The following is a 14,236-nucleotide window of genomic DNA, read 5'->3' as shown; positions in this document are numbered from 1 at the left end:
AAACAAGTTTATAGAGGGAGTTCTGTTCCAGGTGTTATTTTGAAAGTGTATGCCTAATTTATCATTTTTCAGTAATAGTTACAAGTGATAAAGATCATGTAAATACTCTGTATTAGAAATAAGCTTTCATTTTGTCATGCAGATAGTACTAATGACTAAATAGACTTTAATCAAGAGATCTCCACCTACTAACGTTAGGACTTCTTAAGAGTAATGCTATAATCAGATTTTCTCTAAAATAAAATGCTCACGCTGTAGAAACAAAACCAAAATGAAACTCTAACAGTGGTTATATACCAGTTTTTATAAGAACCAGAAGCATGAAACCTTTTCACAAATCACCTACTTTGGAATGGACCTTGTATAGGTTCAGTGGGTACGTCTACCAAGTGGAACGAGGCAATGGAAACTGCTAACATCTTCCATATGTGTCAGCCTTTAAATTATAATGCCATTTTGGATGCAGTGAAGGGACTGTTCTAAAACAGCAGTATGTCAGACGGGTGGCTGGGTTTCCCTGTAGTTTCTCTTTCACTGTTTCAATCAGTTTTACACAGTTCTAATTCTGCTATCTTGTCCATTATTTATTAAAGTGTATAGCTAAAAAAATAGTGCAAGTTTTGCCCAGGAGGTCTGAAATGTGTGCTATGGCCCGTCGTAAACCAAAGGGAATGCTATAGTTCTTAGCTATTTTGAAGCCAGGAGGAAAATCCAGGCTCCAGTTCAACAAAGTACATGGGTACGTTCTTGAGTCCCACTCAATTCAGTGTGTTTTCCCTATCTGCAGAATGGGTTGCTCCATCTCTGTCAGATTCTGTGGCTTCCAAATCAAGCATGGCATCATTTGGGGTGGCATTGTGCTGCAAGCAGGTAGTAAAGGCTTATGGATAGGCTTCCACAAGCCTATATATATATTTCACAGACTTCATAAATGAAGGGAGGATGCGTCACTCAACAAGGAACAAAATTTCTCTCCTGTTGCTTCCCTCTATGCTACTCTAAAATCATTCTCCTGTTTCCCTGGCTTTCAAAATTATTATTTTTTAAATTGTTCTTTCTTTTTAGCCCCTTCCCTCCCTGATACCATGCAAATACAGTGGCAGAAGTTAACTGCCCTGAAACTTCCCTGTTGAACTAATTTTCAGAAAAGTCATAAACAGACGTCACTCTAAGCTTAGCTTGTATAGAATGCAGAGGTGAACTTACAAACTCTTCAGATACAATTAACGTAACTCAGGGCACTTTCCTACATAAAACTTGAAAAGGGTAAAACTGCAGATTGAACAGAACTGAAAACTGACTTTCCTCATAAATGGTTAAAGACTGTTCTTTAAAAGGAAAAGCAGCTCTTCCCCACAAATTCTTCTGCTACATTTTGAAACTCTAGGGAACATTTATACCAATTTTCCTCAAGGAGCAAAAAAGATGAATGACCATAGCTACACTACATATCTGTATTGAGGTTTCTCAATGTGGAAGTAAGCTTCTACTCCTAGCACAGAAGTCAGCTGAAGTTTCCCTTGCTTATTTGTAAGATTACAATACAAGTTTCACAAAGCATACCATGGTGAAGCTTTGCAGTGTTGTGGCTGAGTCTGTGTTTAACTCTGTTGGGTTTTAATATGTAGCGATTACTCTTAAATGTGGAGTCTTTTAGCAAGGCAAGTAAATAACTCTAAATTAATAGTTTTAATTTTGTAGGAAAAGTAAAAGAATCATTCTCCAAGTAATTTGTGGTAGGTCTTATTAAATAGTAAGCAGCTGAGTTATTTTGTATGAATTAAACTGAGATAAATGAACTGGTAATTTCTTGAAACTAAAAACAATTATTCAATTCAGTATGTAAAAATAACACTTAGAAAAGTTACTACTAATTAATATTGTTAGTTCTTACTTAGATGCCATAACTCGCTGTGCTCTATTATGTACTCCTGTAGAGAGTGTAAGACCCTTTGCATTACTTCCAGAATGGACATCTCTTTTAGCCCCCCAAGGTAGATGAGTTTTGAGTGTTCTCTATTTGTACTACATTTCTTTCTTTTAGGCAGACATTTAAATCTTTTTTTTTTTTTGAAGTTGATAAATATTTGGGCACACCACAGTTATTTTGTCATAGTACATTACTCCCAATAGATAATGGAAAGAGTTAACAATTAAGACTTTCTCAAAACTTTGATTTTACACCTAGAGAGCTGGAAGGAAATGGTGGTACTGAGCTTCAGCACCAGAGAGCAGCACCATCTAAGAATTGTGATTCAAAGTTCCTCCCTTGAACCCCAGTCCTGTTCTGGACAAAACAAACATGCCCTCACTTCTTTGGGGGTATAGAGTATGTCATTCTCCTTTTGGACAACTTTCTCAATGGACACATGTAAAGAGGGACCCATAGCAATGCTCGGGGGTTTTTTACCACTTTGATACATACCCAACACATCCACTTGTGGAATAGCACCAGTAAGTAGCCCATGTTTTCACACCAGAGCACATGATTAATCTAGATTTAACATGATCGGGAAAAGGACTGTCAACCATAAGACCAGCTCCGTACCCCAAGCAGATGGATTTGGGTTAGCAATATCTAGTCGTTTATTTTCTTTTGTTTAAGATTTATAAATAACAATAATGTCAAAGTGACTGGTAGACATTACTGTTCTCCTTGGGAACAGTTCAGCAATGCCCTCTGGCAGTTTTTGCGCTGAGCATGGGAGCGCAAAAGAAAGTCTAAAAAGCATGCAATTACCCCCAGGAAATAATTACAATGCAAAAAGCACTGGATGGTACAAGTGACATTCCAGTAAACGAGGTGAACTTGTATCATCGACCTGCTTTGCCTCAGGGATATTCCTGCCAAAGGAATATCATCCAGTTCCAAGAACAGCCAAGGACAGAGGTGGGGCTGCGCATCAGCCATTCCAGGTCCGAGCCTCAGGGAGCCAGAAATTGTGGGCAAAGGAAACTCCTGCTAAGCCAAGAACTGACATTGCAACTCCCAAAAGCCAGGGCAGCAAAGCTTGCTGGAGGTGATTTTTAACCACCGGGTTGGAAACCAAACCACACCCAGAGCAGCCTTGCTTACACCGGAGACTTTCTTATTCCAAACTTAATGATTAAGAGAAATATGGGAAACAAAGTCTTCTTTATGCCTCATTCTGTTCGCACTCACTCTCGTGGGAGCAGGATCAAACTCTTCTCTCTTCTTGGACTATGCTAAACTTCAAAGTTTAACCAAATGCTGGATTTCTTTCAATTCTAACCTTCTTTCACTCTCTGCTGAAGGAGTCTGCCTTTGTCTGCGATACCTATAACATAGAGGTAGCCATATAGCCATATAGCCTATAGCCTATAGAGAAGCCATACTCAAACCACACTGCAGAAACAGTGGCTGGAAGAGCAAACAATTCAGGTGAATGTGGCCAGGTTTTATCCAGCAACTTTTCCCACTCACTACAACCTTTTAAACCAACTCAGCTAACCTCACATATAGATATACAAAATCTGTATTTCCCTAGGCAGATTTTCTTACTTAGCTACTATATCCAGAGGCACACAGAACAGCAGCATTTGGTGCATCGTACTATCATTCTCTTTACTTACTTTCAAAATAACTTCAAATATTGCATATTGACCATTTCAGAATTGGAATCAACTCCTCCACATTTTCTAGATGCCTTCTGGGAGTATGCAAGGTAATGCTGATAGGACAAGAAATTAATGCACTTGGATATTTCTCTTCTGTCTCTGGATTACCACTATCATAAAAATGGAATTTGACTTGAAAGTCTGCAGTGTCTGAATACACTTTCGGCACCATCAGGTGATCCGTACTATGCAGCTCTGTACTACAGTGCTCGGTTCTAGACACTTGGTCAAACCAAACCCTTCTTCTGAGCCTTCCAAGGTATGCCGTCAGTAATGCTCAGAGAAGGGCCTGCCAAAACCGTCAGATTATCTGCTCTCCAAATAAAACAAGTAAATATACAAAAATGCTTAAGTTGAAGTTGCCTCAAGCACTTTTACCTCACATAACCGTCACTTTTGGAAAGGTCCCATTGACCTTGGCAGCATATTCGAACATGGCTGAACAGTTCTTGAGCAATTTTTCCAATGAATTAGGCACAAACAGGCATGTGTCATTGGGCACACATGCAGCCTTTTCTATCTCCTCTTTCCCCTTAAAAATGAATTAATTCTCAAAACTGCCATGCAAAGAAAGTCACAGCAAGCAGTATGTCCTAGTGTATTACTGGCTCATGTTTGGTATTTGAAATTACTTAACTAGATGCTTTATAAACACCACAGAGCTGGGTTCTGAGCAGAGACCAGTCAGTCAAATGCATTTATCTTTTCTGACATTCATCTTAATCACAGAATTATCCTAAACTGGACATGTGAACTGACTGTGCATAGTTTCATTACCAAAAAGGGAAAACTTAAGAATTTGGAATCATTGACATCATGTATTAAACTCAGTCGTGCGCTTTTCACAAATGTAGAAGCTGCACCAGTGAAAGCAGAGAACAGTGATAAATGTATTACAAGCTGTGCGTGAAGTCTCTCTGTTCACTAGTTTTAAAACGCTTAAGGAAAGTGTAAAAAACCCATCCCACTGCTACAATTGTCATCTTGCAGAACTCTTCAGCTCTTATTTTATTGCCAGGTGATCTACAGATCTGCTTTTTTTCCTGCCAATTGGTTGTCAGACATCATTACCCCAGCGCTATCAGAGCTTAACCTGGGCAGGGAATCAGTGTTACACGGATGCTGCTGCACTGATGAGTACCCCCTACTTGGCTGCCTTCCTCCACTTCCTCACCTGTCCCATCAAGTGCCATTCTTCATTCGTCTCCATTCTGCCCATCGATCATTCTTTTCTGCACCCATAACTTAACCTGCAAGTTGGCCTTCCTTCTTTCATGAGCTTCATAAGTCCACTACTTTTCTTTCCTCCTCTTACACTTCTATTTCTTCCTTTTCCTGTGCGTCATATGAAAAAAAAAATCTGAAAACTTGGGAGGAAAGAAAGAGAAAATGAAACATCTTGTGTTATAAGACAGCATCTCAACTAGAAAAATTATGACTCATCTGTAGCTTTCAGCGCACATCTTTTTTGTACAGAACTCTGACTGGCGCAAAACATAAGCATCTGTTAGCATGAGAATCTCCACTCACCATTCTACCTTGTTCCTTCACACTTTCCTACATTGATAACATGTTCCAATAGCTTTCTTGCTTTAACGTCCTGTATTATGGAAACAGCTTTGGGCTTCTATGAAACACTCATCCCAGCTCAATCAAAATGTAACACAAGCCTTAGCTCTATATTTTCAACTGCGGATCTCAGGACACAGTACGAAGTTCAATGTTGTTATCCCACTTCACAAAAGAAAAGACCAAGAAAGAGAAACTGTTTAACCCAACAAACCAGTAGCATAGCCACAAATGGAGGACACGTCTTTCGATTCTTTTACCTGTCCCCTGGTCAGTGCAACACAAAGAAAGTAAGCAAGCCATCTACAGCCTGAGTAGCAGTCCAGTCCCTTCATTTGCTACAGCTTCAGCTGGAACTTCAGCTACACAAAGAATGTGGGGCTGGATTCATAACAGGCATTTAAGGATGTTTTCTTACTTTCTTGTAACACTTAAAATTGAAATGCCTGTACAGGACTGTTTTCTTACAGTTTAGAAAACATCCAACTAAACAGTAGTAATTATAAATCAATATTACTTTTGAAGACTAGCTAGACACATAGAGGATTTTATGAAATGATTAAAATACAATTATGCCATTTTCCTCAGTGGCATGCTAAGTCAGCTAATACGATTCCACAGTTTCTTTCAAACTTATATTTGCAACTTACATTTGCTTTAATTTATGATGGGACAATAAGTTAGTAAACTGCACAATTCCAAACTCTACTATTCATTAGCACAAGTAAGTACAGACAATTAACTATCTTGGAACTTTTATTTAGACTTAAGAGAGAAGGGAAACGTGAGAGCAGTTGAAAGCAAGATTTCTCAGGAAAAAAAACCAAAGCTATTTAATGTTCATTTCAATTTGGTTTGATGTTTATTTGTTTTTTCAGTTTGCAGTAAGTGCCTTGTTATGACCACGTGAAAAGTTATTAGAGAAAAGAAGAAAGCTTTGTAGGGTTTATTTGTTCCAACAAAAGCTAGGGGAATTAAATAAAAACAAACTGAACATAAAATATGTAAAGATAGTACACGTTGCAAATTAATAGCTTATTTTTAAAAAGGAAATTTAATAAAGCAATGCCGTTAGCTATTTGAAAACTGGAAAAATGATACTTAAACATGCCGGGAATGTTGGCAAGTTTTCCTACCTGAGCTGGAGCGTGAGTAACTAGTTATTATACATATTGTGTTTGCAATCAGAATGAACTAGATGACAATATTATTCAAATATGCAACTGGAATTATAATTGTCTTTCCAAAATATCACATGGCATAAATAATATAGATTTTTCACTGTAGGATTTTGAAATCAAGGTGTTCTTTCATGCTCACTGTGTCTGTAATTCCATCACATAAATCTAGACTACTACAGTTCATTGTCAGTGAACTCTGATACAATTTTGAATCCCAAAACTAATTTCTGCTGTTGTAATATACTGGAGGAATTAAAATCAAAATGATACTGCAAAGCAAAATATTCCTCTCCACAATACATAATCATGATTAAAAAGAATGTAAAATCAATCTATTGTCACAATCTCAATGTAAGTAGTATTAATGATAGCACAAATGCTTGATTTTTAAGCGTCTGCACTGAAAAGATATATTTGATGTGACAGTTACCATGGCAACTACTCAGTTTCAGTGCATACTAGAGTATATAGTTGCGTAAAAGCTGTTGATGCATGAGACCTCACTGTGACAGCCTTACAATGTATATTTATATATAATTGTTTTATTCCTTTCTTAAATGGAAAGAAATTTCAAGAGAGTAACATTTAGCTGTCCTGCAAGTTAGTGTTGGTTTATGAGTGGTGGTAGGATCTTTTAATAGCATTGTAGAAAGAACAGGCACACAGAGAACCAATGACAAAGGAGAAAAAGTTTTCACTTCATTTTATTTTCACACTTAGTATTTCTCTAGATTCATGGCTGTCCAAGCAAATATGTGGTTTGAAATTATTGTTCATTTCTTGCTCATTACCACTTACAGATTTTAGGGGTTTTTTTCCTCAGGCAAACTTTTGCTTTGGAGTTTCCAATCTGAGTAGATGTATAATTCAAATATTTCTAGAAAAAATAACTTTTATAAATATAAAAAATACTGGTTATTTGACCTGTTGTGTATATATCATACAAAGTCTGTGATAACTTTGCATGTAGGAACAGAGTTGTGTTCCACAGCGGAAAAAAAAGAAAGCAAATTCAATGAAAAAGAAAAAGAGGCTAAGGAATCTTAGAAAATACCCAGAAATTTATACAAGTTTATCACGGGTGCATCTGAAGCATGAATTAGTCCTGCAAAATAAAACCTTTGTTTTGGAAAGGAAACTATCAAGAGAGAATTTGGTGCAAGGTGTTTATGAAAAGTACTTCTGGGAAGTGGTAGCTGGACTTCATGAATACTCTTCCTAAAAGCCTAAGTGAGAAATTTCAAAATCCCAAAACCTCGTTTCCCGTTAAGTACTGAAACTCATCAGGGGCTCATTGAAGCTACACCAGAGAGGATGCACTTAAACTTTCTTGTCTTTTTGCTGCCATTAGTGGCAAAGTGGAGTTTACTATGTCAGCGTAGAAGCTGTTGGCAGCTCAGCAGCTGGCATCCCATGTCACGGGATGCAGGGAGGTTTTACCAAACTTGGCAGACTCAACAACAGAGTCCTGAAGTTTGTGTCTTCACTGCAGAGGTGGGTGACACAAGTTTTCCAAGACGGAAGAGGGTCGGAAGAGCCTGCCTTCTCCTCTACTTGTCTAAAATGCTGCCCCATAGCCCGACTGAGCGATGGGGCCCAACCAGAATTAATACAGCTTTCTCCCAGCTGACAGACCTCTGCCTCTTTCCTACCAAGGTTTTTTGGGAGGGGCAGGAGTACAGGAGCAGGAGGAAGGGGAAAACTCCCCCCTAGCTGCTCTTACCCAGATATAGCCTGGGAACACACCCACATCAGACAGCTCTGAATTAGTCTAGGCATAGCCAGCCATTCGGGTCACATTCCCTCCAGCTCTCCTAGCCTGTTGCCTGAAGCCAACCCTCTTTCTTCATGGTTATGTGGTCTACCTCAGGTTTAGTTCACCCCGGCTGTATGTACCTGCCGGAGCTGTGGAGAGAAGGAAGCGCTGGTGGAGGTCTGGAGAGCAGGGAGACAACCCCAAGCTACGTTCCGGAGAAAGTAGCAGTCTCAGGTGGTGCCCCAAGGCAAAGGTGGCTGTCTAGTGCCCCCAGCCACCTCTCCCAAGAGGCGTGGGGGGGGCAGGGATGGTTTAACAGGTTTCAAGATGCCTGATGGTGAGGGGAAGGCAGGGAACATAATGTAGGCCTGCAAGAAAAGCATTTCAGATCTTCTTTTGGTTCTTATTGCTGCCCCTCCAGTAATCTCTGAAGCTCATCAGTTTCCCAGAAGACCGTGCCATGTTTGAATGCTTTGACCTATTAGATATCTATATGCAGGTTCGGTTCCAAGATCTTCAAATTTTTTTTATTTTCCAAAGTTAAGATTATAATAATTTATTTTCACAGATGCCTGAACCTTTTTGTGTTGGACATAATAGTTCTTATTAATTTCTTCACTCATATATGTTTAGAAAAAGAAACTTCATCTCGAAATCTGTGCCAGACAGAGGTCCTTGGGTAGGCAAGGCTCTGTCCTTTCCTCTGCTGGTAGCCATGGCACCATTTTTCTGGGATAGAAGAGAAACCCTTCATGATGACTTCAGATCTATCTGTGTCATCCCTTCGACCTGGATGGTGGAGGCAAAGGAGACCCAAGCAGAAAGCAGACCTAAACATCATTAGGCCTGACAGAGAGCAGAGAAGATATTTATGTTCCCAAAGGAGGGACTTCTGTGAGGGTCTGAAGATAGCCATTTGGATGCCCACCTTTTTCATTGTGCTACCTTGCTGCTTTTCAGTAAGTCAAACTAGAGCAGTGACAAAGGTCACCCATGCACACAGACTGAAAAGAGTACTCCTTTTCAAGGAATAACAAATATAACCCCTTTCCTCACTATGGTTTTAGGGGAAAAACTTGTCCTGCTTCAGACAGTGGAAAAACAGATTCTGCAACTGCTTGGCTTCAGTTGTTTGCTCAAAGTTCACAGAGACTGCTGTCAGAATCTCATGCACATGAGAGCAGTTATCCTAATACATGGGCTGCACTCACATGCCCACGATACACAAACAAGGTAAGAGAGAGAGTTACCAGAGAAAAGTCCTACAGATAACATAGCATTCCTTCTGCAGGGTCTCCGAAGTCTCCTCTGCAGGCTGATGTGAAACAGCTTGTGGGAAATCTGTTTCTTCTCCCTCCTTTTTTTCCCCTCCACCCAAGAATACCCAGACTAAATATCCAGAATACCCATCTCCTGTTCCAGTTTCACTCTTCAGGAGTTATATTCAACCTGCACTTTCTAGAACATGCCTTTCTTTAGTGATTATTAATGTCTTTTACTGTCAAAGATTCTCCAGTTACAGGGTCCAAATCTGTTTTCTTATGAATGACCACCAAGAGATACGACCACTAGGACTACCATGTTGACCACGTGGATGGATGACCCATGTTTAGCCCTCTTGTAACAAAAGAGTTTGAACCTTCCACATAACACTAAAGGTTGAGCCTTCTCATACTTAGGAGGACTGGCTGCCAGAAAAGCCACACTGGACTTTCCACCACCTTTGCAGTGAGCTCCCATTTTGACCAAGCAGGCAAAGGTCTCTGGGAGGCTTTGTGAACAATTGTTAGTGCTGTGGGATCAATAGCCTGCTTTAGATCTCTGATTCTCTTCTTTTCATTTACACCATTCTAGGGGTAAAACAGTCTTTCATCTATCTGTCAGTCCTGGATTAGATACAGCTATAATTTGCAATGGCCTACAGGGCACAGAGTTAGAGGCCTCATGGACACACAACTCAACATGAGGGTGAGGTTATGATTAAGAGAGAAGTTTGAAGCTTCTTCACAGAACTTACTTTAACTTTCAATATTTCAGGGGGTTTTGACTGAATAATCTTTGAAAATTATGTTACCGATTACGTTGCTTGTCTCTATTACCAGGAGAACTATTAGTAAAAATTGATTATTGTTGTGAATAAAAATTTGCTACAATAAGAAGCGAGCAATCCAACTGAGAAACCACTTCAATTTGAGAAAGTCACATATCTTTTCACATTTTTCTGAAAGCAAAGAATAGCTGGCAATGAAATAGTACAATGAGAGGAGTAGTTACTATCCAATACACCCACACCTGAGGCCCTAGGCTTGAAAATATGAAAGAAGGGTGTAACAGAAAGACGTACCAATCATTGCTAAGACTGTTACATGTAAGCATGCTGCAGAACAGGCCTACTTAGGTGGTCATATAAATAAATCAAATCCTTGCTGGAACTTTTATGCTTGCTGCTCTTGAGTTTGACTACAACTGTGTTGGAACACAGAAAAAAAATGTGGTGGTTTTGTGACTGTGGAGTTTGCTTTATCGTGCTGCTACATCAATGAACTATAGTCAAAAATTGCAGCACACTTTTCACACAACACATAGTTGTGTAGCCACAACTATGTGAATGACTGTCCTTTAGTGACATTCAGATGTAGCACTAACTCAGTGTATGGAAGCAATTGCTTTATCCAGCATAAACTATGTCAGGTTACAGAAAAATTCCTTAAAAGTGTCAGGTTGGGCAAGTTCCCAAGGAAACATAAAATGCTTTAAAGACTTAAAAGACTTCCAATCTAGTACTCCAGAAAGTTATTGCATTGGTACTTTAATGAATAAAACCAAGGCAAAAGAGTTCAGTGGTTTATCTCAAGTGAGTATACTTCAGTGCAGCTTCTTTCAACATCCGGAACCCTACTCGCTGATAAACCTTAACGCTGTTCATTTCTCATGGGCAAGTGGTCTGTGAAGAGTTGACCAGATCAGCGGAAGAAGTGTGCATCTGGATATATTCATGTGGCACCCAGCTTAAGAAAACAGTGAAATTGTTCTTGCAAGCAGTGAAGATAGAACCAGTGAAACCACTCATTAGACAGTATATGTCCTCCTGTTAGCAGGTAACTTTCTCTCCTCTCCTCTCCTTTCCTCTGCTTTATAAACGGAGTTTAATTTTGCATCTAAGACTTAACAAAGACTGGACCGGTATGTCTTACTTGTATTAGCCCAGTGGTTGATTCTGCATACAGTAGATACACATCTTTGAACTTGACTGTGCAGCATGTAAAGTCATATCTTATCTCCTAGACTACTTCTCCTTCCCACCAAGGTCTACAGACCGAGATGCTTGGAAACCAACTTCCTCCTACTCTAAGTAGTAGAATACAAAATACTAACTAGGAAGCAAATAAGATACTTGACTTCCAAACATCCGTATTAGCCACTGGATCACATATTTTCTCTCTGCTGGCAAAAGAATATATACATCCCAGATGATATTTCATTGCTGATCTTTATGGGTAGTGAAATGTTTAACATCCTTTTATGCAGCTGGGTCTGTGTGAAGGCCAACAGTAACTCAATTGTTGGCATTCTGAAGTAGGGTACCGAAAGTTTACATTCTAATAGCAACCTCACTGGTGATACTTATGGCTGCCTACAATAGCATTGCAGGGTGTTTTTTTCCTTCTTTTAAAGGCTTGTGACATTCACATGATGCAAAACTCTCTTACAAGCTTTATAATGGAAAAGCCTTTACAATCTTTCAGCTACGGCCTGCCACAAAAGAAAACACAGTTGTTATATATTCTGAGAACTTAGAGTACACTGTGATTGTGTCATATTTTGGCAGGCTCAAAAGTTCAAATATATAATTGCAAATTTTAAGAAAGAGGTCTGCCATTTCCCTGCGGCAGCCTGTAACTTGAATGTCATTGGAAAAATGAGAGTCAGTGGCCAGTCAGACCACTACTGATGCTGCAACTGTCTGAACATAAGTATTTCCATTCTGCCGATTGGCTAAAAAACCATTGTGAATTGTTGGAAATAGTGGCCATTTTGCTAAACAGTTATTGAAATAACATTGGAAAAAATAAGCAAAAGGCAGTAAATTTTATAGCCACAATTTTATTTCTTGCAATGTATATTTGTGAGTTAGTGAGACAGTAACTATCGGGGTTTTGGAGAGGCCAAAAGGTTGTACAAGAGCCTTTTATTAGTAGGAGGGTTCCAAAAAGTTCAAATTATTTCTAAAATGAGATGTTCAAGAATTTTGCCTTCAAATTTAAACTCATAAGATTTGAGGATACGCACTAAATTATTCATATAAAACAGAAGCTACAAAGAGAATTAAATGGGAAATTAAATCAAACCTTAAGTCAGAAGAATCACAGTAATGAGATCATATTTTTCCCTTTATTTCCTCCCGCTTCAGCTCCTTCCTGAAGTTCTCAAAGGAAACAAATAAAAAACATGTTCTAGTGAACTTCTGTGGGTTTAGATACAGGGACATTCGGTTAGCTGAGCTTTTCTATGCATTCATGCCACAGATATACCATATTATTCCTCTTTTGTGTTAGTCCAAAAGCACTTTTGTAAACCATCAGTACACAGAATATTATGACACTATCACAGAGGGACAGCAAAAAGGCCATGGCCTGGCTTGGCCTCAAGAATGAACTACCTTGTCTCTTTGTTCCTTCAAGTCAGGAATATAGCACAGTAGAGAGACGCTACATCAGTCTTCCTGTCTCCTTTGCACTGAAAAGAGACATTTCTCCTCCAGGATCACTTGCGTAGCCGTGTATAATAATCAAGTCCATTACAAATGAGAAATACATACATACTGTCTCCACAGAGTGATGTTCACGCCTGCGGTTCTTCCTAACACAAGCAGGGTTTTTTGTTTTACTCGCAGTATTTGCGGAGCTGAGGATGGCTCAACAAGCATTAGAAAAGCTGGTAAATTCTGGTCTACCTTTTATAATGAGAGAGATTTTTACTATAAACCTAAGTTCAAGTGTCTTCTGACAGTAAGCCAGATTTTCATTTTTTTAGTTTTAATAGTAGAATAAATTAAATAATACAACAAAGCCTAATACAGGAAGGGGACCCTTATTAAAACAAAATGGAACTTCATGTGTTTCTGACTGTTTGAGCCTGAGGCTTCTCCCAGGTGCTAGTAATATATTGGCAGCCAAAGTCAGGCAAAAGTTCAAGGAAACACTTCTCCGCTTTTAAAAATCTGACAAGCAAAACTTCCAGTTACTGTTTTGAATAAATGATTTATAGCCAACTTTCTTAGGAACAGTTATCTGTCAAGGATATTTTGCTGTGAGTCCACCTCTTGAAAAATCTGTTAATTAACTGCTCTACCCAGGTAGTGAACTATTTAGTGAAATATAGCTCTCTCATCTACAGCATGGAGTTTTTTGCATGATCCTAATCACAAAGAAAAAGTAAGCACTCAGCCTTGGGAAAAAACTTAACTTCTGCACTTTAATGCATCCACAATCCACTTTTTCTTTCCTTTGACTTTTACTGCTGTGATTTCTATTATGCTGTCGTACAGCAAGAAGTCTGGCTGAGCTACCACTCTCCAGCCTTCACCAGTAGTCACAGCTTTGTCCGAGAGATTTTTTAATATACTCTTCAGAATTGTTCTGTTCTCTCTTTAAGGTTAAAAAAGGGTGTTGCTTTGTTTGTTGGGTTTTTTTTAAATAAAAAATGTAGAATGTATTGTTTCAAATTATAAATGTTGGGGGGGGGGTTAGCAAAAGTGAATAACTTAAAGGAAGCTTATACTTAACTCATTTAAAGGCTATTTTACACTTCTAAAGTAATATGGAGAGGTCTTAATTTAACTGAGAATATATATAGTTATATTATTTAAGGATAAGATTGTTTTAGTGCATAACACTGTGCCAAATACAGTATGCTATAATCATCACAGGACACACTGAACTAGTAGAACAAAAAATTACACAGAAAATAATGACCCTTTGGAAATGCATTTAGTTTACTGATACATGTAGCCTCTACTTTCAAAACTTAATAATTTCACTATTAAACCTACCTGATTTGCAGTTAGATTTTCACTGGAACAGCTATCTTA

The sequence above is a fragment of the Haliaeetus leucocephalus genome, unplaced genomic scaffold (genome assembly GCF_000737465.1).
Source record: "Haliaeetus leucocephalus isolate CR32 unplaced genomic scaffold, Haliaeetus_leucocephalus-4.0 Scaffold915, whole genome shotgun sequence".
Taxonomy (NCBI): domain Eukaryota; kingdom Metazoa; phylum Chordata; class Aves; order Accipitriformes; family Accipitridae; genus Haliaeetus; species Haliaeetus leucocephalus.
Note: the sequence above shows the minus strand (reverse complement) of the source record.